Source organism: Papilio polytes, unplaced genomic scaffold (assembly GCF_000836215.1).
Source record: "Papilio polytes unplaced genomic scaffold, Ppol_1.0 DF822845.1, whole genome shotgun sequence".
In the NCBI taxonomy this organism is placed as follows: domain Eukaryota; kingdom Metazoa; phylum Arthropoda; class Insecta; order Lepidoptera; family Papilionidae; genus Papilio; species Papilio polytes.
In genome coordinates, this window is record NW_013526359.1 from 1,809,775 (window position 1) to 1,837,044 (window position 27,270).

Consider the following 27,270-nt stretch of genomic DNA (forward strand, 5'->3'; position numbering starts at 1 on the left):
AATTAAATGTACTTACATCATTTGTCATATTAATCTTTTGTGGTTGTTGTTAATGAAATATTTAAAAAGATGTTTTTTTACTGAGAGTAAATTCGTTATTTATTAATTTAATAAAGTTGACCCGACACCATTAACTAGTTTATGAATAAAACTAAGCTATAAAAATATTTTATAGAATAGAGCGCAAACTTGTATACTATGAATAGAGTGTAGCTTATCAAAGTAATCAAGCAACTGAATGCAGTAGAAATTTGAAAAGAGCTCCGATACGCTCGGTCTATGTAGTATACCCATTTCTTTTAAAATGTTATACATTTAAAAGCATTGACGTAGCAACGTGTGCACGTACCGGTCACTAAATTGATAAAATCGTCCAACTCAGCTGTACGTGTCATATCCCCTATTAACAATCAGTGAATAAAAATAAAAAAAGGAGTATAAAATCCAACTGCACTGCACTTTAATATATCATAAATAATACTGCAATAATTATAATACAATTGTTATCGAAACTCCCGTCAGATATTCTCGTTATAAAAAACAATCACAGCATATTTCGTAGAATAACACTTTTACTATTGAACTATAGTGTAGTATATTTAATTTTATATTGCTTTTGACAACTATTTGCAAATTCAAGCGATATATGAACGTTCCAGTACAATACAGTGAATGCGCTTCTCCGACAAAGACATACTTCCTCAACGTTGCTCTATTGTGGCTATAAGGTACGGTTTAAGAAATTAAACTGAACCTCAAAGCACCGTTCCACCACTTTATTTCATTATCAAATAAACTCATTCAAATAGAAAAGTAATTTAAGTTTAAAATCAAAACAAAAAAGTTTTTCCGAACATCGCATAAACGTACAAGATTACGTATTGTGGGCTGTATATTAATTATTTTTGAAAAAGATAATGTTTAAATTTGAATTTGTTTAAAAATATAGGGTTGGTCCTTCGAGTCAGATAAGTTTTAATACTGCCTTGTCTTCTACGAAAGAACATTAAAAAAAAAAGAATCGTAGAAAGGTCCTAAAATAGATGACAATACATTTATCTAACTATATATGTATGCATTTCGAATACATTTAGTTCGTTCACTTTTAGCGCTGAGGTAACATCCATTTGCATAATGAAATCAGACAAATGAAGCGTACCTACAGTACATATTCATTTTCACAAACTTGTATATATATATAAAATTGTATAAACATCAGAATTTTACAAACATTTTTGTCCATAAAATGCTTTAACGTAATCTTTTATTACATCAAATAATATTTAACTGAAAAATTTGCGCTTTAACTACATGAATAATCTTAATTTTAAACATATATTTGAAGGATTTTAAAATGAAAATTTTCCAACGGGGCTGTCCCCTAAATCACAAAGCCCTTTGCAAATATTTGTCACATAAACTCGTAGAACAGCCAGACACTGTGCAAATATTCCATTGTTGGATGCAGTATCCCTACACAAATACTAAAGTTATATAAAAGTATAGAAAACTGTATGACAAAACAAAGTTACGTCCAAAAAATCGTAAACATAGCCCACAAAATACCATAAACGTTATTACCAAATGTTTAATAATATTCTACAATGTCAATCTATTACGACATTTAAATAGTTTTTAATTCTATTATATTTTGATTAGAAAATCCTTTTGTTTAATTTAATTTAATTAAAATTAAATGTCTTAACTATGTGAGATAACCAGAATAGTATTGTGTTATACAAGTTTAATTAACTGTCAGTGAATATTGCTAGTGTAACTACAAACAAGTAATTATAAAAAAGATTTCTTAACATTGGCAGATAAACAATGAACTCGACAAGCACGAGTTATCTTGAATCGTTCTCTTAGTAAACTGCAACTCCTTGCAGCTTGCATTGCACACAACGAGCGAGCATGTTTGTATAAAACTATGGCGGTTTTTGTTAGTTCAGACAAACTCATTTCTGCAAAATTTGCAGAGTCGTACGTTGACTACTAAAATGCTACCAACATTCTCAACATATTACAGATTCCTATGGATAACATGTAAATCAAAACGTAAATCGTAGTCTTTTATATTTTTATTTCATATAAAAATAGACGCCTTCTTATGAACAATCTCCAAAAAATGAAGAGAGTATTAGGGCGGAATCGCTGCGGCTTAATTGCGAGTGGGTGTATTACAGGAAAGGAATACAGCTTAAGTTTAAGACTCGCTTCTATATTAAGATAACAGGATTTTAAACATGTTGCTGGTACATAATTATCTACATCATTGTTTAACAAATTATACGTAAGATATGGTTTTATATTTTTTACTTAAAAAAATCTATGTTTTGTATATTCTGCAATTTTCCAACGGTAAAAGAAAGCTCAGGACGATAAAACTTAAAAAAATAATAATAGAGAGAGATTTTAAATCCTTCCTAAATTCCAGTTGAAGATTTGCCACACCTGTTGAAAGTTTGGAAAGCCAAAGATATAAATTAAGTGTATGGAATCTGGCCAAGTTGCGCTGCAAAACCATAATGTCTGCTATCAAACAGTACCAGATGTTGTTGAGATGCAACAAAGTGTCTAGATTACATCTAAGTTGTATACTCTGATAAAACATACGTAAATCCATTCGATTAAGAGGTTTTCCATACTAATGATATTTTTTCAGGACATAAAATTCACTAACACTTTTGTTAAATGTATTTTGTGTATCTTAATCATTTAATTATATAAAATTTTTAAAAATAAAGTTAATTTATTTAAGGTGAAAATATGAAATAGTCCATCTTCTGTCTTAGTAATAGACGAGAAAGGCAATCAAAACTTCTTTGTTTTAAGATATCTGCATGAATATGTAAAATGAGCAAACTTAGTTCGCCTCATTAGAATTTATAACTTGTTAATTCTACCTGTAAACTCAAATTAGAATGAGAAGTTAAAATAGTTTCTCATTTAAGTTTTAAGAAGTTATGTTTAACTGAAAATTCATACCTCAGATAGATATCGTCACGTTTTGTAAATTAACAAAACACAAGCTTTTTCTAAAATTCATCAGAGTCATGGTCTTTAAAATGGTCAATATTATCCATGTATAGAGAACAATACAAAAATTTCATAAAGGTTCAACCAATGCTTTGTTTATGACCTTGACCTGATTGGCACTGTCAACGGAATACTTTCCGCCTGCGAAAAAAGCAATTAAAACAAGTATAAATAAAAACAATGATACTGGCAATAATGGTGGGACCGAAAACTCGGGAAAGTATTAAAAAGTTGCGGCCGACGGGATGTTGAAGCCGCAGGGTGCGCCTGCTATCGACCGGCGCTGACGTAACCACTAGCCGAGCCGACTGTTCAAAACAGGGAATGAAGAACCAAGTGCTTTCGAGCTTTCTTAAACAGTGCTGAGAAATTATATCATTAAGGCCGAATGACTGTGCCCACTTCTACACTTCCACGATAACCGTTTAGGCTATTACAGTAGGACGAAAATCTTCCAAACATAGTAACATTTGCAAAACTTTATATTTACGTCGATCAAACAAATAGCATCCTTAAACATTACTAAGCACCAATAACTCAGCTCACGCTACACGCGTATTACTTAAATAAAAAGAGAAAACTAACAAATAAAACAAATTCGGGGCTTGGCGAAAGCAATTTGAGGGGCTATGCAAACTTATTTTGGCAATTTACGGGAGAGGCTATCTGTTTTTATATTTCTTTATCCGTGTTACGGCGGTTGGAAGTTACAGATTTTGTATGCAAATGCGTTTTCACAGGGTCGTATCGTACACGGACTTTCCGTAAACGTCATTACTCTGATGGTGTTTACAGCGATCTTTTAGATAAAAGTTGTTCAGCAGTCATTGTTTTAAGTCACAATATAGATAGAAGAACAGTAATAATAATTTAAACGTTAAAGATAACATGACTCCATCTGGATTAAGGTTTTCATCAGAGATTAGAGACCGTAATTTTTCCGCTGCTCACGCAGCTTATGAAAAAACAAGAAGTAATAATGTAAATAATGTATACTATTATACTAATAAACATTTGTTTAAACTGTAAAACTTTAGTAACATAAATAATAAAAAAATCTACTGATTCTGAACAATAAAATGAAAAGAAAGGCGTCGAAAAATCTCGTGCAATACTTCGGTGAACAGATGACAAAGAAACGGTAGCGTGCGGATACGCGACTTAATTGCTTTGGCTCTCTTCCACGTTCTTCAACGATGTTCTGTCTCACTGGAAGAGCTCGGGGAAAGTGTAGATAGTTACAGCTCTTATATGAAAACTGCCGCGAAATTACTTTCAAGCGCTTGCCTTGCGTCTTTAATATTCAAGTTATATAGATTGTGGTGATATAATAGACATGAAATGACTATGACCAGTGGCTTCCCTTGTCTCAGTTTAGAGTAACATTAAAAGGCCTTTCTTCGTTTTTCATTCTTGTATGTTGCAAAAATGCCATGATATTTGTATTTAATTAAAAAGTGACTTTAAAATCGCTTCCATGTATTTCTATGTCAACAGCCTTGAGCATCTCAAAAGTGAACCTTGTAAAAGAATCATGTAAGTACCGTTCTCGTTAATCGTTCATAGTTTGAAAAGCATAGGCCTTGTTTGTAGAAATTATAATTTACGGTGTGTGTTTGACTAACTTTAAGAGACAAATAAAATAATACGAACCTTGTTAACTTACAAGGTAACAATTATGTTATAGCATAGTTACAAAATAAGTTATAAATTAAAACTAAGTTATTATATATTCTTTATGCGTCGTGCCGACACTCTTGAGGATAGATTATTATGGACGATGTGTCTAAAGGATTATTTTTACGAAGACTTATTTGACGTAACACGATTTACTTCATTACGAACAAATCAAGGTTAAATACAGGCTCAATAGTATTGTGTTTTAAATTTATGAAAAAGCAGAATAGTTTAGCAAGTTTTAAAGAAATCCAGTACTTATTAATATTTTATTTAACTGACATTGTAAATAAGTGCTTGGTATGGGTTTTGGTATGATGTTTACAAAACTACGTTACGTGAAGGTGACACTTTTGTTAAAACCTACTTTTGCCATTTGGGACACCTGTGGATAATTCACAAACCAGAATTATCCAGGTTGATGGAACATGGCCAAGCTAAAGCGAGTAAGTTTGGCTTTGAACTACGTCGGTTAACGTTGATGTAAAAAAAAGTCTTTGCCAACAAAACGCTTTTTAAATTTTGGTATTAAATATTCATTAAAACGATTACATTCCCGTTGTTATTATATTTTTAAATTGAATATGATAAGGAACTATCTGGACTTTTTAAAAACAAAACTTTTGCTTTATTAAAAAATTATATGCACTTATTAAAAGAGATTATTTATGTGTATTACTATTCATCGTAATTATAGTAGCATTGTCAGAGACAGTCTAGTAATTACGAAGTATCTTTTATAAGACTGCACTCGTAGGTAATTGTTTCATGACCTTTTACAATGTAGTCAGTTTAAATGGTTTCGAGAAGGTTTTATCTTACGTAATCATTCTATTTGTACTGATAAGTTGTACGTGTTTCAATAACAGAAAATGTATACTGTTAAATTTGCAAATTTTTAAGGGATATTTTATAATATGACAAATACATCGATAAATTTGTAATCATGCGAGATGCCGAAGTAGTATAATCCGTCCGCATTAAATTAATCCCTTCAATACTTGAATATTTTCAATGTATATAAATTATAAAAATAATGTAATATGCATATTGCATTCATATGTATCTTATAGGAATTATTCTTTTACTCCCTATATTAAACCTAATAACATTTAAAATAATATGAATTCCATTATATTTTCATGATTAATTTACACTTAATCTTTGTAGATTGTAGACTGCAAACCGTTTGCCGTAAAACTGTATGTATCAAAACGTACACTGATAAAGTAAAAAAAAATCGACATCGAAAAAGCGATGCCAGAGGCAAAGATCGGATCATCAGTAGACGGATCATCTCGTACAAATTAGTTTGCTTTTTTGGGGCTTTAGTGGAATAATTATTCCCTTACAATAAGAATAACGTATTTGTAAATGAAAATAGGTTACTCCTCTTTCATGTTGGAAATTTAATTTAATCTGTGGAACACAGATAACATTTTCTGTGGGCCCAAATGTAAATCAAAAGATTTGGGACTTATATGTGTGAAAGATTATTTTTATTTGGAAAATTTACATTTAAATTTACTTACCTCAAGCACCGTGAGTGTGAGTGAAGAGATACGACTCAGGGTTTGCTATTTTCGTCAGCGTTGAATTAAAACTTACCTGTTAAAATGAAATAAGTATTGTTATTATCTAGTTAATATATTAACTAATATATAATTACCTACTTTTACATAGATACTTTTAATTTTGTATACATGTTTCTTGGTAGCTGACTAGATGGCCAATTTTAATATTCATACCCATTCAGTGGTTTTTATTTAAAGAGAGTAGATTTTTTTTTACCAGTTTGAATTACCTGAAAACATTTAGACCTTTGAAAGTCCGCACCACAAGTGCGTTGCAACTATTGACCTTGGCCGCCTAGAGCCACAAACTAAGCAAAGGCTAAATATAAGTTGCAGCGAACGTGCTAATTAAGAGTTTTTTTAAGTTAATCGGGAAGTATACTGTAAAGTTTCTTTGCCTGAAGCTTAAATTAGACACTTATTGGCAGCTTATGCTACTAGTGTCACGCTGATTGCGCCATCAAGGTTTTGATTTCTAAATGGCTTGTTTATTTTTATTTGTCTGTAATACGAGAACACCTTTTTGTTACACGTAATGTTTCCATACTTCCAGTAAAATGTACATAGTATTTAAATCTTTTGCTCATGTATTAACGTGTCCCGTTTTAAATTTCTATTAAGTAAGATAAACGTAAGTAAAATATTTTCAATTACAGAAATGTTAAGTAAATTTTAGAATGTAAACTTAGAAGAAAAATATTCCATTTTATAAATAAAAAAAACTTTCGTTACACGCTTGGAATAAATCGTGCACATATCTACTCATTATTATAGATTAAAATTTAGTCTAAAAACATTTTCTATGAAAAACGTAATACGAATTAGCAATTAATTTTCGCGAAGGCATTTAATTTACTTCAAATCGGCTCCGATTGTCTTAGAAATTGCTACGCCTACCAAATCTCTGCTTAATTTAAAATTTAATACAAACCACAGTGTGGGAGTAACGAATAACGGAACAAGAGGAAGTCAGTTTCATATTTTGAAATCGCAATTTGCCTTTAAATATATTTCCACTTTATACATACATAATTATGAAAATCAGATTAACATGGAAACTGTTTATAAATTAATTACACAGTACATTTTTTCTATTTTTCTTTTATCGCATGTACGAAATCGTTTATTATCTCCATCCTTTTTATATCTTAAAATATCTTGAAGAATTTTTATTAAAAATGACATGATAGAATTTATTATAAAAGCTTTCTTATGCCATTTATGTGATACTTATATAAGCAAAAGGGAATTTTTAAAATGACATAAGAACCTTTAAATTGTCATGGACTTGGAGACAAAATTTGTTTCGTAACGAACGGAAATCTCGAAAGCTTTGCATTCGAATAATATGCAAACTTACGTCGTCCCCGAGCTTTGAGTAGGTGTACTTGTGAGTTCTGAAACTATTGAAGTGGTTTGTTAGTTACCTTCATTAGACACGAGTGGAAGTCAATTTTACACTCAAATGAATCGCTGAGCAAACTTATACCGAAAGGTATAGTTACCATTTCTAGGATTTACGTTGTTTAGCAATACATTAAAAAATCTTTTGAAGCCCTGTAAGAATTGGATTGACTAAATCATACTTCATACCGATATTACCCGGTATGGATGGATATTTGTTACTTCCCTTACTACGTATCACCGGAATGCTCCTCGGTGAAATTTGGCATAGAAATATAACTGGAAGAACACCTAGGATACCAAAGATTTTTTTTTAATCCAAGTGGACAACAGCTAGTTTATTTATTAAATCTCAAAGTAAAGTAGGCTAGTAACATGTCGAATACAATGAACCTTTGTAGTTCTTAGAACAAAGAGCACGCACGAATCAATATTATTGTAGGCTTCGTTAGATTGGCCTTACAGCCGTACAAATGATGAATGAATTCTTCTTGTAACCATGCTCGGGGCTCGTAAAATTTTGTGTGTAAATATGACTGGCAACTACACATTACGGAGTACGGTGCCAAAAGACTTATTCTAACTTTCTCTCACTAGTTGCCTTCTTATTTTCATCCCTTTCTACTGGAAAGATTTTGAGGGGAAGACTGGAACTTTTGAAATGGATATCAACAAAGGGAATAAAGATTGTTGTTTTCGTTTGTTGAAATCAGTTTGGTTGGTTCGTATCGATTCACTATTACGTAACATACATCACAGTTGCTTTGATACGAGCACCAAAGTGAAGCAGTTTTACAATTTACAGCATATGATTTGAAGAGGACAAAATTTTGTGTTTATGGCAGTATTACCATAACTAATAATCGATTGAATCGAAAGTTCTAGAACAAAGGCAAAGTACAGAACAACTTAGTTTCAAACAATTATTCGCTTGATTTTCATCGTAAAAATAAATTATGTACCACCGAACGTAAAAGCTTAAAAGACTAAGAAAATTACTTATAAATGGACATCTATTTATCCACGCCAATGATATGATTTCCATTACAGTGTTCAGGAATATATCGCAAAATAAAACATCCATCACTGCTATCGTTATAGTGCAAAGCCACCCCCAAATAAATAACACGATCTTTTTCCTTCCGAAATATTTACGAAAAGCTTCTGAAATTTATGTTCAAGAGATTCTGTTTCTGATAGATTTACTCAGGGACTGCCTTTATTTTTTCCAAGATTTACGAATATTTGTAACCGAATATTGATTATTATTTTAGCCAAAGGCATCTACACCGAAATCTAATTTTACAAATCTTGAACATTTGAGGAAAAGTAAAGCGTTTGTAAATTTTAGGAATAAACAATCTATGAAAAAGATCTTCTGGTAAGATTAGACTAAAGGTATTATTTTATTATTTGCTATTATATTTCCTTATAATTTTTCTAAAATCACATGTCATACAATAATTTGTAGGCTTTCTTTATTTCTATTAAATAATACGTTTAAATATCAAAGTTGACACATTATTCCCAGAATTACTTTCGGGATATGAATAGGAAATAAGTAAGACGGCTTTTACAAAATTGTTTGCTGTTGGGATGTGAATTCCACCGGACGTTGGATGAGTTTGATATCGACCCGCTCTCCCTCAACGTGCACCAGTCCTCCGCTAAACTTTAAATGTTGAGGAGATAGCCCCTTCACATTTATTGCGAACTTTATTCAATACATTTCTCATTGCAAAGATCCAAGACGTTGACATTTTTTGAGGAATCTTAGAATTAGATTAAAAATATATACAATGTAACATTAAGATTGTGAAGAAAGAATGACGAAGTCCTTTTCTATTAGCATGAGTAATGGACTTATCGAAACAAATGGGAAAGTGTTATTGGGATCAAATACAGAAGTAATCATCGCACTGTCTATTGCCTCATGCCGCGCCTCTCGTGTTTAGTATCATAGTTGATATTGAAAGCATTACAGCAATAAAGACACACCGAGTGATAAGAATAATATAATTTGACTTTAAAAACAAGTCATTCACCAGCTTAGTTTTCATTTGTTCTTAAGAAATGTTATATCAGCCAATACTTTTCTCATTTATTAGTGCGACTGTACTTTAATTAGTGGAGTAATGAAGGTGAGCCGGCGGCGCGGTGCAGTCCAATCAATACCTTTTACTGTGGCAATGTGATAATCCGAGAGATTTTAGCTGGATCTATTTCCAATTTCGTATTTTCCAGACTAGATTTTAGTCATCTTAGGAGATTTAGTTCGGAAAAAAATTATATGACGTCTTCTTAATGACGAAAATAATATTTATGCTATAACCGACTAAAGAAAGAAGTTTGTTAGTAACAAAGTTTCTTTAAAATGTTATACTCAAAACGGTAAAGAAGAGTAACAATAGATGACACGATAGGAAACATTTTGGGAATGTCACAATTAGTTAATTATTATTCATAATTTTTTCACAATCTTGTTGCGGTACTTCAATTGATTTCGACCATCATGCATATTCAAAAATCATTGCATTTTAAATACAAACATAAAAATAAACGACCTTCCAGTTATTGGAACTTATCCAAAGTGAGCAATATTTTTTATTTCTTCTTTTTATTCGAATGCTTTGAGTTGCTTTTTTCTATTCATAAGTGATTCATATTTTGTTTATTGAATTAAGAAGTATGATTATTTGTGGGAGTTAAAAAACGTAATTAAATCACCTACTACAATACTAATATTCTTGTATTAAGCCCGGAACATACATAAAGCGGTTTAATGTAATATCGATACTTATAACGTTGAAGAACCTTAGTAAGGTTCTTCAACATGCTGCATAGTCTAAGAAAAACATTTAAAAACTTTTGTTGGTAATGAGCAGCAGAGTTTCGAACATTCATCATAATTTGAACCGCAAACGAACTTTATATACAATGAACCCAGAGAATTGACTTGAAAAAAATCGCTATAAAACTTTGTTCCTTTTATCAGGCTTTATAAGATACTTATTCTTAAACTAGAGTTAAAAAATTGCTTAACATATTTTTAGGTTTTTGCGTAGTTCAATTATAAACTGCAACAATTTTAGTTAACCCATCAACGTTTTGAAATTCCGTTCAGCTTTCGAGCTGCTCTGACTATCGACCGGGCTTACGTAATTGTTGCAGCTGAGAACGGTTCTCTCCCGCTTTAACATTTACATACAGTTTCAGCCATTGAGGTTTTCATACTAATTATTTTAAACTCTAAAATACACGACTACAGTATAGTAGTTTGTATGAAGAACATTTGAAACACTACGTACTATAAAAATACATCAACCCAATAAATTGAAACAGAATGATGCTGGTGATAATTATGATGAAAGTATTTTTGCATTTTAAAATAAAAAGAGAACAACAGTATCAAAACAGATATGAAATATTTATGTAGTTTTTTTTAGAAACTGCTTAGTAATATTTCCGCTAATTCCAGTTTAATCTAATAAGATTAAAAGTTAACTTTTTCATTAAAATTGTGCATTAAATTGTGTTTTAATGCCTCGTGGATAATGCGGTTAATTTGTAACTAAAATACCATCATTAAGATAAGTAATGCCAACATTAAAAACATCGATGTAACCAAAAACAATAAACATTTTGTGCGACTGATATATTAGGGTAGTAAAATGTTATTGTGGCCACATTTTATTTTCCTATAAACACGTGGTAATGTCCTACTCGTGTCTGTTTAGCAAATTAATGGCTTTAATTTCCTTTGGAATCTGGCAAACGTTTGTTGGTACATTTAACGGTTGGAATTTACTCTTGTACCTACAGTTTTGATAACAGCATTGTTTTAACTTTATTATAAACTAGGTTTTGTTCGCGACTTCGCCAGCGTGAAGTTCAAAAACAAGAAAAAATATAGCCTAAGTTACTCCCTCCTAAAGCGGCCCAGTAGTTTTTGAGTTATTGCAATACATACAGGAATCCAAAAACACAAATCTTTCCTCTTAATATTAGTATAGCCTTATATACTCTTTTTAAGCCTTACTTCCTTTTCAGTTGGTATATAGAAACAGTAGCAATAATATCGATACACATTGCTCTACTCAGTTGACAGTTCAGCGTTGTACCACAAATTAATATGTTCAAAGGAACTCGAAGACCTCACGTTACCGCTAGACTTCAGAAGTTCAGATGTCGTGTGAACACTAAACCATTGATTGTATTGAACAGTAACACAGTAAACATTTTAATTAACAAGGTGATTATATATACATGTACCTAAAGTTTTAAAATATAAGAATGTTACGGGTAAAGTCGAAGAAAAGATGTATATAATCTAAGTGAAACGTTAGTTGTATAATTTATGGTTCACCTAAACGGTTACCATAATGTTTTATCTATGTGCCTAAATACACTTTGCATTGCCAAACAAATTATTGACATCTGTTGCAATATTAATTAATTGAAACCAAGCGTGTAAGCGGCTACAACAATAGATTAAATCTGTTACGTATTATGGCAATAATAAGATTAATTAGTCAGCTTGGTTACACCTATTTGTTAAGCTTCGTCCCGGGTTCGTATTTTGGGAGCATATCTGGTCACATTTGTTGTTATACTAGCTACTACAACTAGGCCATAGCCAACAGGTCTACATATAGTTTTGTTATAATTTCTTAAAATAAAATACATCAAAAGTGTAGAATAAAACGAAGTTTTTTAACATTTATTTTTAAGAACAGTAAATAGAAAAGCTAACCTATAAATTTTTTATAGTTGTACAATAATGGTTTTTCTTGTTCTTAATATTTGGCTAGGCTATAAATTACATGAACTATTAACTTACGTCTTATAGGCCGATAAATCACAAGCTAGAAATAGTCATAAATCAAATCGTATTTGGAGATTCCATGACAAATTGATTTATGTTTAGCCTATAACCATTTTCGATTATACCTTTTGTTTACATTTACAGTTCTACCAGTCAATAAGTAAGTACTATTTCATTCGGATATTTTTTTTTTGAGTTTCCATATATCCCAATTTACATAACACATTACTGAAATATAGTACCTCATGTTGCGGTATAACCCTTATTTGCAATGTTTATGTTACTACGTAGTTTTCGCACCGCGAACGGGCAAAGTTTCCGATTCCATACAATGTGTTTCCTGTAATTTGCTCCTATTTGTCTGCTACAATTCTGAATGTTCCACACTCTAAACTTATCCGTTGACTTATACTTACGTTCTTATCTTGTTAATATGATTTTGGTAATACTGGTCAAACCATAGTTATGAAAAACTAATTGTCCTTGATGTCCTTGACTTACGCAGTTTCAAATTGATCCGATAATAATGTTTAACTTATAATAATATTTCAGTAATTAATATTACCAGTGATTTACTTTTAAAATAAGATTTTTTGTATTCTACAAAAAGGATGACAGTAAAAAGTTTTATATAATTCGACTTCGAACTTCGTAAATAGCGTTTGCCTTTGTTCTTTCAAACTGTTTAACTTCTTCGAAGGTGGAGCATTTCTTGTTACTAAAGTCTGAGTAACTTCAGTTAAACTAGTTTCTTTGTCATGAACATAGTTCTAATATATTATAAAAATACAGGTTTAAATTGACGATATAAATTTATTTTAATAAATAACTTTCGTCTATACTTTTTTTATTAAATTATACTTGATGCAACAATTATAGTTAAACTGAGGAAAACGGGGAAAGGGTTAAGCGTAACCAACATTAGTCGTTATTGCCGATTTAACTACTGTACATAAAGTTCCTAATAAAAACGTATCCTAGCTGTAATATAATCTCATTTCTAAACAGATCCCACTCTTTGTGGTGTCAATAAAGTTTTGCCTTCATCCATCATTATCACTGTCACTTTCTTCTTAATTATATCGATCCGCTATCCATCTTTATCTTCTTAGCCCGACATGTCCGAGAACATGAAAACAACTCAAAAATAAAATGTTCACAAATACAGGGAATAATATGCCTTCAGAGTACACAACGTAATACTAATAAAGAGGTTTAAGCCTTCAAAAAGTACCTTTTTTTACGAAGATTCTTAGGCAAAAAGTTGTGTTCAGATGGTGGAATTTATTTAGGTAAACATCGTCGTCGGTAAACATCTATGCCCAATCTACTTTATTATTTTGTTTTGTTTATCTCATCAAAATACATCTATACACATACATACCTATAGAATGTTTTGTATGATGTATTCATAATACATTTGAACAAATAAAAGACAATGAAATGATCATTGTATTTACTTTGTGTTATAAAATAGGTAAATAACACGGATATAAAGCAAAGTTCGTGTAGCTGGATGTTATCAATGTACACTTAATTAAAACAATACATTTCAAGTAAATTGGTTTGAGTCCGCAAAAGGAATTGAATGGAGTAAACTCAACTATGTCGGTGTACTGTTGATTAAATTTTGTAAACATATCTATTGTCCTTAAATTCTATACAACATCTCGACAGATGACATGAAATTAGACAATTTAAATTAAACCAATAAATTTTATGTATAATTTTAAAATATAAAGTAGAACTTGCGACCGCGACTCCCACTGCAAGGATTTAAAAAAAAAAGTGGCCTATATCTTCCAGACTATTCTCTACATCAATGCCAAACTGCATTTAGATCCGTTCAGGCTACAAACTCTAACATCCATCCACACATCCATCCATCTAAACATTCGCATTTATGATATTAGTATGATTAATGGAAATATTATTAGTAAATGCGATTTTGTCAAAGTATCCTTTTTCTAATATCTAAGAAATTGTGTTTATTGGATGACATAACTTATATTTGAAAATTTTAAATGTATTAATTTACAAATTTTAATAGAAATATCGTAGAACTATAGTCGTCTCAATTTAAAATCACTTTGCATAATTCTATGTTTTTATATAATAACGTCTTCATGATGAAAATAAAGTGTTGACGCTCGCTTCATTCTTGGTACAGGGCAAGTTTTCAACGGTATATCATTTGGAGCAATGCATTTACGTTATGAGCTTCACCTTTAATGTATTCGCTCGAAGTTTTTCAGTCATAATGGAAATGAAAAATGTTGACCGAGCTCTCAGAATGATACTAAAACAATATTAAACTATTTCATGATTTGTGAATTGCATATTGAAAAATTATTTATTAATGTCTTGTATTAGTTACGACAGCTAAAATTAATATTTCTATCTTTATAACATTTGTGACTTCATAATAAATATCACGTAGACTAGAAAATGCACCCAATTCGTATAAAATGAACGCAGTTGGTTTTATCGAATTTTAAAACTATTTGGAGCGAGTGTTCGAGTGCATTCACAGACACAGTTCTAAATATAAGAATGAAATTGAATTTTTGAACAGACGTGTCTCCAAGGAGCAATTTGTCCATTCTTCTACCGATACCTTCGAGAAATAGTTACTTCTATCAAAATTTCTTTCTTTACGTTAAACATACGAATTTTAAATTATTTCCTTTAAATGTATTTAACATATGTAGAATTCGTGATTTAATAATAAATGAATACATTATACTTAGTTCTGCACCAACCTTTTCTTACCCCCGATTAGATACCAATACATTACTAAATCAGGTTGCAGTAGGTTTACTTTCTAACAACATTGTACCACAACAATTTACTTAATATATCTCTACATTACACTACCACATTTGCTACCTATTAGATTGTTTGGTTTGCTTTTGTTGTCAAATTATGCTCAAACTTACTTTGAAATTACTGTTGATTGTTCAAATTGTAAATGTTTGGCATAAAGACAACTTGGAATGGTTTCGCAGAATTGGTTCTTACTCATTTTGCCGTAGGTAATTTATTTGAATTTTGTTTAAGAAAACAAATTTTTACTGTGGACATCGAAAATGTTCGTGAAGATTATTAAATTTTTGATTTTGAATTTGTAGTTTAGTAAAAATATTTTGTAGCTACTACTTTGTCGTTACCTTATTTTAATTTAAAAATTGCAATAAATGCCAATATTTTCAAACCTTTGTGAAAAATATTAAGAAAGCGACATCTATGCCTCGACGGAGGCACTATTAAGTAACCGCGCCGCTGTTTCAGTTCTGAAACGAAGCTACGTTCTGAAATCAAAGATTTACGATTCCAAGAAGTTTCAACTTTCAATCCTAGATGGCGCTGATTTATATAACCTTTGAAGGGTTTGTGTTGTTGAATAGGGGGCAGTAAACATGGATATCCATAGAAGTATAAACAATATTGTAGTACTTAAAATAAATTACACAAAATAAACTCAACAGTTAAAAAAGAGAAAATTCGTACAGACACTTCTGAATTTTCAAGTAGGCATGCATACTATTAATAACACCCTGTTTTATTAACAAAGGAATTTAATCAAAAAGGTTTACTTCTAAGTTTTTTAGACTTTATTTATCTTACAATAGTTTAGTATTTTTTGTTCGTGTCTATTTTCAGTCACGTGGAAATAAGAAATAATGTTGCCAAAGTTAATTAAATTAGATACGCTCGAATTTGCCGCATGAAAATCTTGTAAATTGACGTTGTTACATTGCTTCGTATGAGATAACGTCATTACAATATCAATTTTAGGTTTTGAGATGATATAGGTATACATCACGATCTAACTAACGAAATAAATGTAATCAATGAAGCGAAATTCTTCTCAGACTTCATGATAATAGTATTTTAGATTTTGTCGACACTCAATCACTCTCATTTTCTGTATGTACTTTTACGTCAAATGGACATCATCATCAAGCTGCAGTTATCCTTATGGAGGGTCGGCAAAGTATGTGCTGCTGTTCCAAACATCTCTATAAGTCGCCTTTTCTAAACACACTTACTTCTAAAGCGTCTTCTCTTTCACGCAATTCATCCATACTTTCTTCTATATCCAAACACAAAAATTAACATTACATTTAAAAGGAAACTGAAATATTTCCAAAACAAGGTAGTCAGCGGATTAATAGTGTTTATTTACAAGACTGTTATTTCGTAAATAATTTAGTAAACATTTAGTATCACTAACCGATTTCGAAACTTCCTAATCGAATTACGACTAATCGATTTATGTTTCGTAAGAACTTTTTTAAGACGTCTTAAGAAGCAAAACTTAAGCAAAGTAGGGAAAATAAAAGTTTAATTTCCAATAATGTTTATAAGACTTCCTTCGAGAAAAGTTTATTGCACGGATTTTGGAGTTTCCTTGTTTAAAGTTACGTACCTATATGACTCCGTATTATGAAATTTAAGTCGAAATTTCGTCATCTCCAGAACGTAGAGCATGTGTTTCTACTGTCAAAAGTTATTTGCAAAAAACGTATCGGGTTCCCTCTCGTGCTTTATGAAAAAATCGAGATGACAAAAAAATTATGTACAGGTTTTTGGTAATAGAAAAGAGATCATGTCATAACACTGGTATTAAAATAAACTATCTGATCAAAAACTGTTTGAAGACAGCGACAATTATTTACTGTTTCGATTATATATTTACAACATACTATGAAGGACTATCAATGCCCGTTCTAGGCGAATTAATTTGAAGTTTTATTTTTGATTTCCCAATATAAAAAGCGTTGCCCTTTAAAAATCGCAAGAGAGACAATTGGCGGGTTCATATTTCATTCTGGTGGGTCGATGGGAGCCTAATTGGTGCGGCTGGGCTCAGGAAAATTCAATACAATTTATTATTTAACGACCTCCATCAGGGCAATAGAGGATAACGAAATTCAGCGAGCACCCGTGCCTCTGCCGCGCCGTGTCATTTACAACCGGCAGCCTCTCTATTGAATATCTCACTTCACGATATATACGCTTTATGTATTGATGAATATCTAAATAAGCTTTGTCTTTGACATCCGAAAGGGAATAGACCTTATTCAATAGTTAGTTATCATTCTAACATCAGTCATAATAAATACAATAAAACTAAAAATCACTGAAGTCATTTTCTCTACGTTTTCACTAAATAGACTAGTTTTTCTTCCATCTTTTCGCCCGCGACTTCGTCCGCGTAAAATTAAAAAAAAAAGTGAGTAGCCTATGTGTTCTTCCAGACTATTCTCTACATCTATACCTAATTTCATCGCAATCAGTTCAGCCGTTTATGCTACAAACTCTAACAAACATCCATCCATACATTCATCTAACCGTCTAAACTTTCGCATTTATAATATTAGTATGAAGTATGATTTATATGTTAAGTTATAATAATAATATAATAATCGATTAAATATTATCTAACTCCATTTAATGAACCTTACTGAAGTGTCGTAATCTTAGTTACCATAATTAAAAGCAGCTTTTTACGACACAGTACGAAACTGCAGCTGTTAATTCGAATTAAATTTGCATAACATGTACAAAATTTTATTTTATTTATAAATTCAATTAAAGACCGATGTACGAAAACATAGTTATCTCTCTAGAACCATAGAACTATTAAAGAAAAAAGTAAATAACGTGTATTTGAGCAGGTTTTTCATAGTGGAAACTAAAGAAATACGAAAATATTGTAAGTACTTTAAATAGTGTGCTGAAGAAGCAGGATTTTCTTCAATTTTATAAAAAGGAATAAGGGCACTGTTACGGAGTTTCTATAAGCAAATGTACGTCAGCACCCCCGGCCTTTTGTTCGAAATGCATTATTTTGTCTTTCATAAAATACCGTGGCCTTTTCACGTTAATACAGTATGTGGAGAGATGAATAAGATCATAAAGAAAGGGAAATTAAGGAAGAATGCCGAGTAACGGTTTGGGAAACAAGTTCGAAAAATTTCTTTGAAATTGTTTACACATATTTTTTACTATCTACTTTATGCAAATTACATTAAAGTAATTTTCTTGTAGGTATCTAATTTATTTTTTAAACGTTATTGTGTCAAAACTTCTCTGAGCTTAACTAACTTAAACTTGAAATTTGATACAAAGTGATTGAATTTCCTAACAACTTAATGAGTTTATCGTTTACGGTGGCGCCGATAGAGGGCGCTGTCGGTCACAACAAAGTACAATACAATTTATTATTTAACGAGTTCCATCAGGATAATGAAGGATAACTAAGTTCAGAGAGCAACGGCGCCGGCGGGGCTTAATACAGCCAGCTAATGATTTTGATAATGTGAACAATTTTGTGCTCATTTTCTCCTACATACTGCTATATATCGTCGCCTAATTAATAACGCTACGTTAAAATTACTATTAAAATCAATCACAAGTAAAATTTTATGTTCTTGTGAGAACAATACATGTTAACATTTTAATATAGATGATAATGAAGTCGAAAGATACGTTTCTAACATTCAAACCATAAAGTTTGCTTGTAAAACTTACGTAAGTTATTCATGTCGTAGCAAAACTACGATTAATTCATCTTCCCAATGACTTACCTGAAACAATAAAAATTGAAATAAGTCATTACTGGAATGTGTGTTAAAAAACCATAACAAGTATGCTTAGTCGATTGCTCAAAATAACGAGAAAGTCAAAAAATCTGCTTTTGCTAGACGTACATTGTTAAACATTTTAATTAATAATAAACTTTTTCATAAATATAAAAGCGAACAGATGTTTGTGAGTTAAAGAAAATCAGGAAAAGAAGCCTTATGGGCAGAATACTTGTGAAGATTTCTTACACTCTCAGACACATACGATATGCGAGTGAAGATAACATCTCCAAACTTTGTTGAACAACTCCGAATTTTGAAGTAAATATTGATGAAGCGAGGAAAAGTATTCCATATTCTTCCGTAAATTTTCAAAAGAATAATTCAAAAAACACTGATAAAACTTTATAATTGGACAAAATGGATAAAAACATAACATTGTGTTGCAATACAATACATAAATAAGTTTTGTTATGTGACGTTTAGAGGTTATCACTCATTAGGTCCACTCAGTTTCTTCAGCATCGAACAAAGGAAAGGATGTAAACAAATGTACATGTTAAAATAATATTAAAAAAAAGCTAAGTTGTACTTTTACAGAATGAGTATTTACATAAAACAAAACGAACACAAAGAGGCTTGATGTTTTGTAAAGTTTGTTTGAGACAGTTCGATGCAAATCTTGTTACGCGAGGCAGCTGGGCGGGGACGTGACGTGACTCGAGGCTTTGCGGCCGGATTACAACTAATTGTGGACGCGCCTTTAGGATCACTTTACAAAATGGCCGGCTAAACAAAGCGTGTATTTATTACAATATAAAAGCATTATATTTGAATAATGTTTTAACCATGCACTTTGCTATACATTGTTGGTTAGATTTAGTTAAAGAGAATATGAGTAAGAAGGGAGTGAATTCATGTATAACGGCTAATGTATGGGGGTAATAATGGGGGGAGAATGTTCTCATAACTGAAATCAGAAAGCTTAGAACATAACAATTGTCAGCAATTATCTACATGTTTACGCACACTACACTTGTAATTGAGACATTAATTGCACTTCAAAGCAAACCGCCTGAGAATGTTCAATATTAGTTCGTGCTAATGAACATTAAGCACATCTCAGCGAATTAATTACGTGTTCAAAGTAACGGTACAATGGTAAGGTCTACTGTATATAAGAAAAGTAACATGACTATATAACGTAGTTTCGGCCTAGATACAAACTGGATAATTCAGTCAACAGTTTAGGTCGATCTATGAACCACCAGTTGTCGTGCACTCAATTGTATAATCGGTTATTCGAGCACAGACATGACCGATCACTTGTCCGGATAATACGGAATGCGAAGTGCAAAATAATGCGCTTTTTATTACTCTCAGACAAGGTTAATAGAAATATTAAATTACATGAAGCAGAAATTAATGTAAGCAAGTGTATTACAATTGTTAGAATTAATATTCTATGGAGCCAAAACAAACGAGAAGGAATTATCGGAGTGTAAATCCTATTAACTACAAATTAATCCTTTGTTTCGAGAGATTAAACATCAGCTTAATTCTGTATTCATTATGTATTATATGCGCATGTTTCTTTAGTTTTTTGACATAAATTTCTAATGTAATTCAGCAAAAATGTTAGGGAAAACGTATCCTAAACTTGCTAAAAGCGAATACACACATAACCGAAAAGCAATTTCATGTTTCAGAAGCGAACATTCTATTTCAATTAGTGGTCGTTATAATGGATAAATATTACAGAATATGTCAAAGCATTTTGCACTAATAATACATATTTGGTTTGTTTTTGTTTTTCGGTTCTCCCTTGCAAAGGTAGTGGAAGAAAGTATGGATGGATTGTGTGAAAGAGGATATGCTTAAGAAAGGAGTGGATTCAGATATGACGGCTGATAAAGATGTATGGAAGAGCAGCACATACTGTGCCGACCCTCCGTAAGCGATAAAGGCAAGTGGATAATGGTTTGTTTTTGTTTATTAGACCCAACTTTTTTTTAAAGTGCTTTATATAAAAACAATATCAGGGCAAGTGCCGCAGAAGACAACAATATCTATTAGTGGGCCGGACAATGGGTTTGTACTCATAGAATAAGGAAGTAAAGAAAAGACATATGTTATACTCGTACTTCTGACACAACTTCAAACACTCTTACAGTTTTATGTATAAAAAAGTTTTGTGTGCGTGTATATTTGTAGCATATAGCAAATAGAATGTACTAGAATTTAGTAAACGATTATAGTGTGTAATGCTATTTAATAAAATACATTTAATTCCATAACAATATAACTAAATCAAAATCTATTTAGCGATGCTAATTTAGTCGAGTGACGTCACCATGAAAATGTTTCCTCACTGTTTGTATTTGTGGTATTTAAGATAATTTATTAAGGTTATTAATATTTTAAGAGTTATTTTTATCCTTTGATGTTTTACGCACCACATTCTTGTACAGTTTCCATGAGAGAAAATTATAATTCTAAATTTTAGTAAAAGAAGCATTTTAGAGTTGTGAAAAAGGTAAGATAAAAGTACCGGAGGCCTAATTTTAGTCCCTTTCCACCTTTTTCTTAGAGGAAAGGATGGGAAGGAAAAGTGGATTTGACGGTGGAGGGGACGCTTAGGAAGAGGAAATGTCCTCTTTATGTGCGTCTCCTCCTCCATCAATTAAGGGTAGGCAACGCTTCTGCAATTGCGGATGTTTATGAGCAGCGGTCGCTTTCCATTTCGGTGGATTCAGGTGGCCGCTTGCTCGTTTGCCGCCTTATATTATAAAAAAAAAACTAGATACATTTGAGAGTAAGAAAATTACTGAATAGAAAGGCAACAAATCAATCGCCAGACTGATGCTGCATGCTTTTAATAATATTGTGAATTTCCTACTTCAATTGTTATGCAGTACTTAATATTCAATTTAATAGTGTTGTAAACTCTGGAGAACAACGTAATTGTATAAATCAAAGTGCGTGTCTGGGAGCAAAGCTTTACTTGCGCATGACTAATTACTTTATGAAAGGCTATTACTTATTCTGCTAACGTTGCAGACTTGATATATGTTACCGCTCAAGTTTCATTGTTTACGAGATCACTTTATACAGAAAGTGAATTATGTCCAAAAGTAATAAAACAGTTTTCATTTGATCTTCAGATAATTATTGTCATCTTAAAAACACACAAATAATAAAAAATTACAATTTTTGTTTCAAAACATAGCTATTAATTCCAAAATAAATCAAACAGTGTTTAAAATTTTGCATTATAGTGCCTTTTTTATTCATAAACTAATTTATAACATTAAGAGCATGTATGGATGACATAACATTTTGTTTTTAATCAATTTAACCCAAAATTAATGTTAATTTAAATTGTAAAAGGTATCGAATTTCATAAAATAAAATGTAAGTAGTACACAAGAGCAATAAACCTCACAACTAACAACTAAAACGAAAGCTCGTCTTTATAACGGCACTCCAATTAAGTTTAAGTGAAGTTCAACAAAATGACCCTTGACATTGTTATTACGTGTATATACTTAATGATTTTATTTAAAGCTTGGCTGCAAATACTTAGCAGTGATATAAAACTGATATTGAAACAGTTTGCAGTTTAACAGGCTGGTATGATTGTCATAGTCCCATATAAGACTTCTAAAAGTAAGTAGGTTTTGAAAGTATGTCGCTTCGTCTGTGTCGTTTTCGATCCCTTTAGGCTCACGCGGTTAGGATAATAGATTTCTAAGACACGACATGGACTCCAGGACGGACTGTCTTTTACACGCGTTTCCGTCCGCGCGAAATAAATAAAAAACAGTAGTCTTTGTAATCTTTTAGACTATGTTTTACACCTGTGCCAAATTTCATCAAGATCGTTTGAAGCGTTCACATACCTGCTAACAAAACTCCATCCATCGTTTTGTAATATAAAAAATAAAAAACGAAAATAAATGAAACTATTGTACGTAACTAAATTCACATTAACAAAATAAGCTGGCACTATCTGTCATATTAAACAGTAAAGAAAAAAAAAAACTCGGTGTGCTAAAAACATTTTCAATTTATTTCAGTATTCGTCAGTTCAGAAATGATTTATCTAAAAGTACTTCATCTCACCCACGTGTCAATTATTGGCACAATACCGCAGTTAGACACTTGGCTACGATCAACAGGAATAGATTTTTATAGATGGGTATGTTACGAGATGCAAACAAAACATTGTATACTTACTATTTATATTAGACAGACAAGAGAAAAGAAAAAATATTTATTAAATTTCGAAGTTTTAAGGATCTTCACAATAATTTAAGATGAAAAATCAAATTCGAAGACATAAGTTTTGCTAACCACTACGATTTAAAATTTAGATGTAAGTACGTCGTCACAAAGAAAGTCCTTTATTTCAAAAGGCTGAAAGAAATAGAAACAAATTAAGGTCCTTTAATATTTCATTTCTTTTAAGCAAACATAACGACGAAATAGCTTTTAGCGTGAATATATAAATAACACTTGAGTTGCACATTTACTCTGTGAATAATAAACTTTCCCGCTATACTCAGACCTTTTACCAGTCGGAGGTTTAAATTATGTCAATTTAAATTTATAATTTGCTTGAAAGAAAACCACTTCCTCTTAAAAAAAGGCTTTATTTTTGTTATTACCTTGGTGCTATTTATATTATTTAAGATGTTAGTGCCCATTCTACACCCGTAATGTACTTTTTGTAAACTTTTACGGGAGTCATGTCTCAATCTTAAGCTACAAACTTCTGAGAATAACAGATATATTTAGATGATTTCAGCACGTGCACAGTCTACCTAAGGTTACTGGAAAATTCTAATGTTAGCGAACGTCTATTGCGGAATTAATGGCCGTGAAAGAATGTCAGTCGTAAAAGTAAATGGGGTCTGAGAGGAAATGTGTAAACATGTAAAGTATGATGCTCTCTAAAAACGTTTATTTTTTCGAATTTTAAAGGATTTCTTTCGCTTCATGCCCCCGTTACTCAATGAACCGCCACCAAATTGGTGCCGTGCCATTATCGCTTTTAACGGAGTCATAACTGAACACAAAATGATTAGGGCGTTAATTCATTTCCCTTAATCCTACGAAAAAAAGACTACAAAAAATTCAAAGAACGAATTACGAATATACAGAAATAAAATCCAATCTGTATAAAAATTCACAGTGGCCGTTTTCCAGGATTTTTGCTTATTCGACAGATTTTCATAAATAATATACATGTGTTGACCCCAAAGGGCGAACTTTGCTATTTTTGGATACTCGATTAAATACATATCATCCCTTATGTTGACTTACATCGTACGTAATCATTACTCGGAATTGCTCAAGTATAACTGAACTTGTGATATTATGACATACGAATATTGCATGGCAAATATGTTATGAATTATTATTGCGTTCTCTTCCCCAATGACGCATCATAAATTTTATAGTTATAGTGGTCATAACATATCCACAGTTATTGTGCACGTCGCTATTATTCTTGATTTTATTCCCGATAAGCACATAAAACCGCTTGCAAACACTTAGCGAGAGCTTACAAAGCTCGTAAAAGTGACCGTGCGGAAAATATAAGTTTATGTAAATTGTCTATAGATAAATCCTGCGGGCTTTCAAAAACATATAATTTAATTCTAGTTTTCTCACTCGCGTGCAGTTACAAAAGCTTAAGTCAATTGGTCCAGTAAAAACTACACATATAAACAACTAGCTGTTCCCGCGCGGCTTCATCCTCATGAAATTATGAAAATTATATTTTATTCTTCACATTTGTCAAATTATCAATTGCAAATGTCAAAATGACATGACATGATGACAATCTATGGCAATCTTGCTTCCTCGATGTTGGCAACAACTTATGGTCTCTTTCCCACACTAGGATTTTTATCTAATTTATTTACCAACTAAGTTCAATAGCGTGAAAATATATAGCCTAAAGCGTGAACTAAATGTTGGGCTTTTTATTTAAAAAAGAATTATTTAAAAATATGCTGTAACTTCTGACATCTTAGGCAACGAAGAAGTGTGTGTTTACGCTTTATTATAATAGTATAGATAGTATAGATTTATACAATATTTAAAAGTGATAAAACACTTGAAAGTATACATATGTATACGTAAGTTGGTTGGAACGATTTACGATTGACAAAACATTGCCACTAAAAGGTCAGTCGATATAACAATGGATCTTTTGATGTGGCAAAAACATTTCTGCTTCCAAAATCCTTTCTTACCTTTTCCATTGAGTATCTACATCTTGAGTCACTTCGTGTACTTGCATTTATTTTAATGGAAAGGTACATTTTATATTAAAATTGTACATTAGAAAGGATTGCGTGTAACAAAAAACGAAAATTTAAATATATTTCAAGAGAATTTTACCTAGATGCATTAAAATAAATGCAGCAACGGCAGAAATTCTAAATCTTTGAGGTTTTGAGGCGGGATTGAGGAAAGACCTATTGTATTCAAGCGGGGCGCGACGTAAGATGCAATTAAAACGCTAAAGAAAGACCATTGTCAGCTCTATCTCCACATTTTACTATTTGTTAAAACCAGATCCCGGAGCCTTACTCTTGCAGTATAAATGAAAAAAAGTTAGGAACTAAACATAAAAAAACAGAGTTGAATGATAGCGGAAAATAAAAATAGTTCGAAGTTTTTATGTTTTATGTTTTTAAGGACTGGCCAGTTTGTCCATTTTATTTTTTAATGTCACTTTGAAAGCTTAAAGAATTTTGAAAATTCGAACGAAATATTTTATGCCGATCTATTTTAATGAATGGGGTAATGTCTTAAGATGCTTTGATAGCATCTGATTATTCACATTTGTATACTTCAATACATCTTCATCTGACTATCCAATAATGTAACACGGTCGTAATACTTCGAAGATATTTATAATCAATAACAATTCTGAACTACGTTTACAGTAAACAGCGTTTGATTTACGAGCATCGAGCCGTTTACGTTGAAATATGTACGAGCCATAAGTTTCAATTAAACTATACAATAACCATTAATCACTTCATATGATTAATTGATTCCCAGTTTCTGAACAATATATTATATCTCTGTAATCGTTTACATACACTCGGCGTCAGAAAATCGCACATCCGAAAATAAATAATTTAAATACTATTTTAACACAACAGGCCAGTGGCAATGTTGTGGTTTAAGGGTATCATTCGAAAGGTAATTTCATTAGCTTTTAGGAATATAATTCGTTTCTAGCTATTACAGCCATTTTTCGCGTAAACTCAGAGAGGTGCGATATTTGTGACGCTGAGTGTAGTTGCGTACCTAAATTTCGTAACATTTCGATACATCCGACGAATATAGTTGAACCTAGTCTAGACAATGATCTTTTAGTTGAAAATTTTACATTATTTTATTTATAAAAGATTGTTTCTTTATTGATCCAATTAAAACAAACACTAAAAGTGATACTTTAGTTCAAATCAAAGTGTTTTGCAAACGCTGAATAAGCCTCTTAAGAAAATAAACGGTTTTTTCGTTTAAGTCTGACTTTGTCCCGAACATTGATTTAAGTCAGGAATTCCTCTTGAGACAATTCCTTTCAAAGCCATCGTATTTTGGAATGACTGGAAGTTGGTAATTGGATCAAAGTTTTCCAATTGAATTTTCAATAAAGAAAGCGCGATACTATCACTACTACTTTATTTAAAAACTGCAATCTAAGAATGTATGTTTCAAAAGTTTTTTTTTTTACTTTGGTAAAAACAAAATATCGTCGCAGTATAAAGATAATCTCCTATTTAAATCAAATCATCAATATTTTGTTTTCGACGAAGAACAAAAAATTGTTTAGTTATGCTAATTACGATGTAAACCGTGGTTAAAAGTTTAATAAAGGTTTTTTAAGTAAATTTCAAGTTTATTAAGTGACTAACGACACATTATTTTCAGCTCGCTCGGGTAACGTTCAAAGCCATTATTCTTGTAATTTGTCGATAACTCTCGCGAGACATAATGAAAAGCTATTAATTTTAAACACCCGGTGCCTTTTTTGCTCGAATAATAAATTGTGTATTAGAATTATTTTATGTTTATTTCGCAGTAAATAGATTTCAAGGCTTTAACTACTACGTAATCAGAAAAAAGT

At 31.4% G+C, this 27,270-nt stretch overlaps 1 protein-coding gene across 3 annotated transcripts in view; it reads right to left on the minus strand.

Moving 5' to 3' along the window:
* LOC106105459 (cAMP-specific 3',5'-cyclic phosphodiesterase) overlaps positions 1-27,270 on the minus strand; it is a 242,934-nt gene that overhangs the window by 139,279 nt on the left and 76,385 nt on the right. The gene's annotated exons all lie outside the window — the stretch shown is intronic.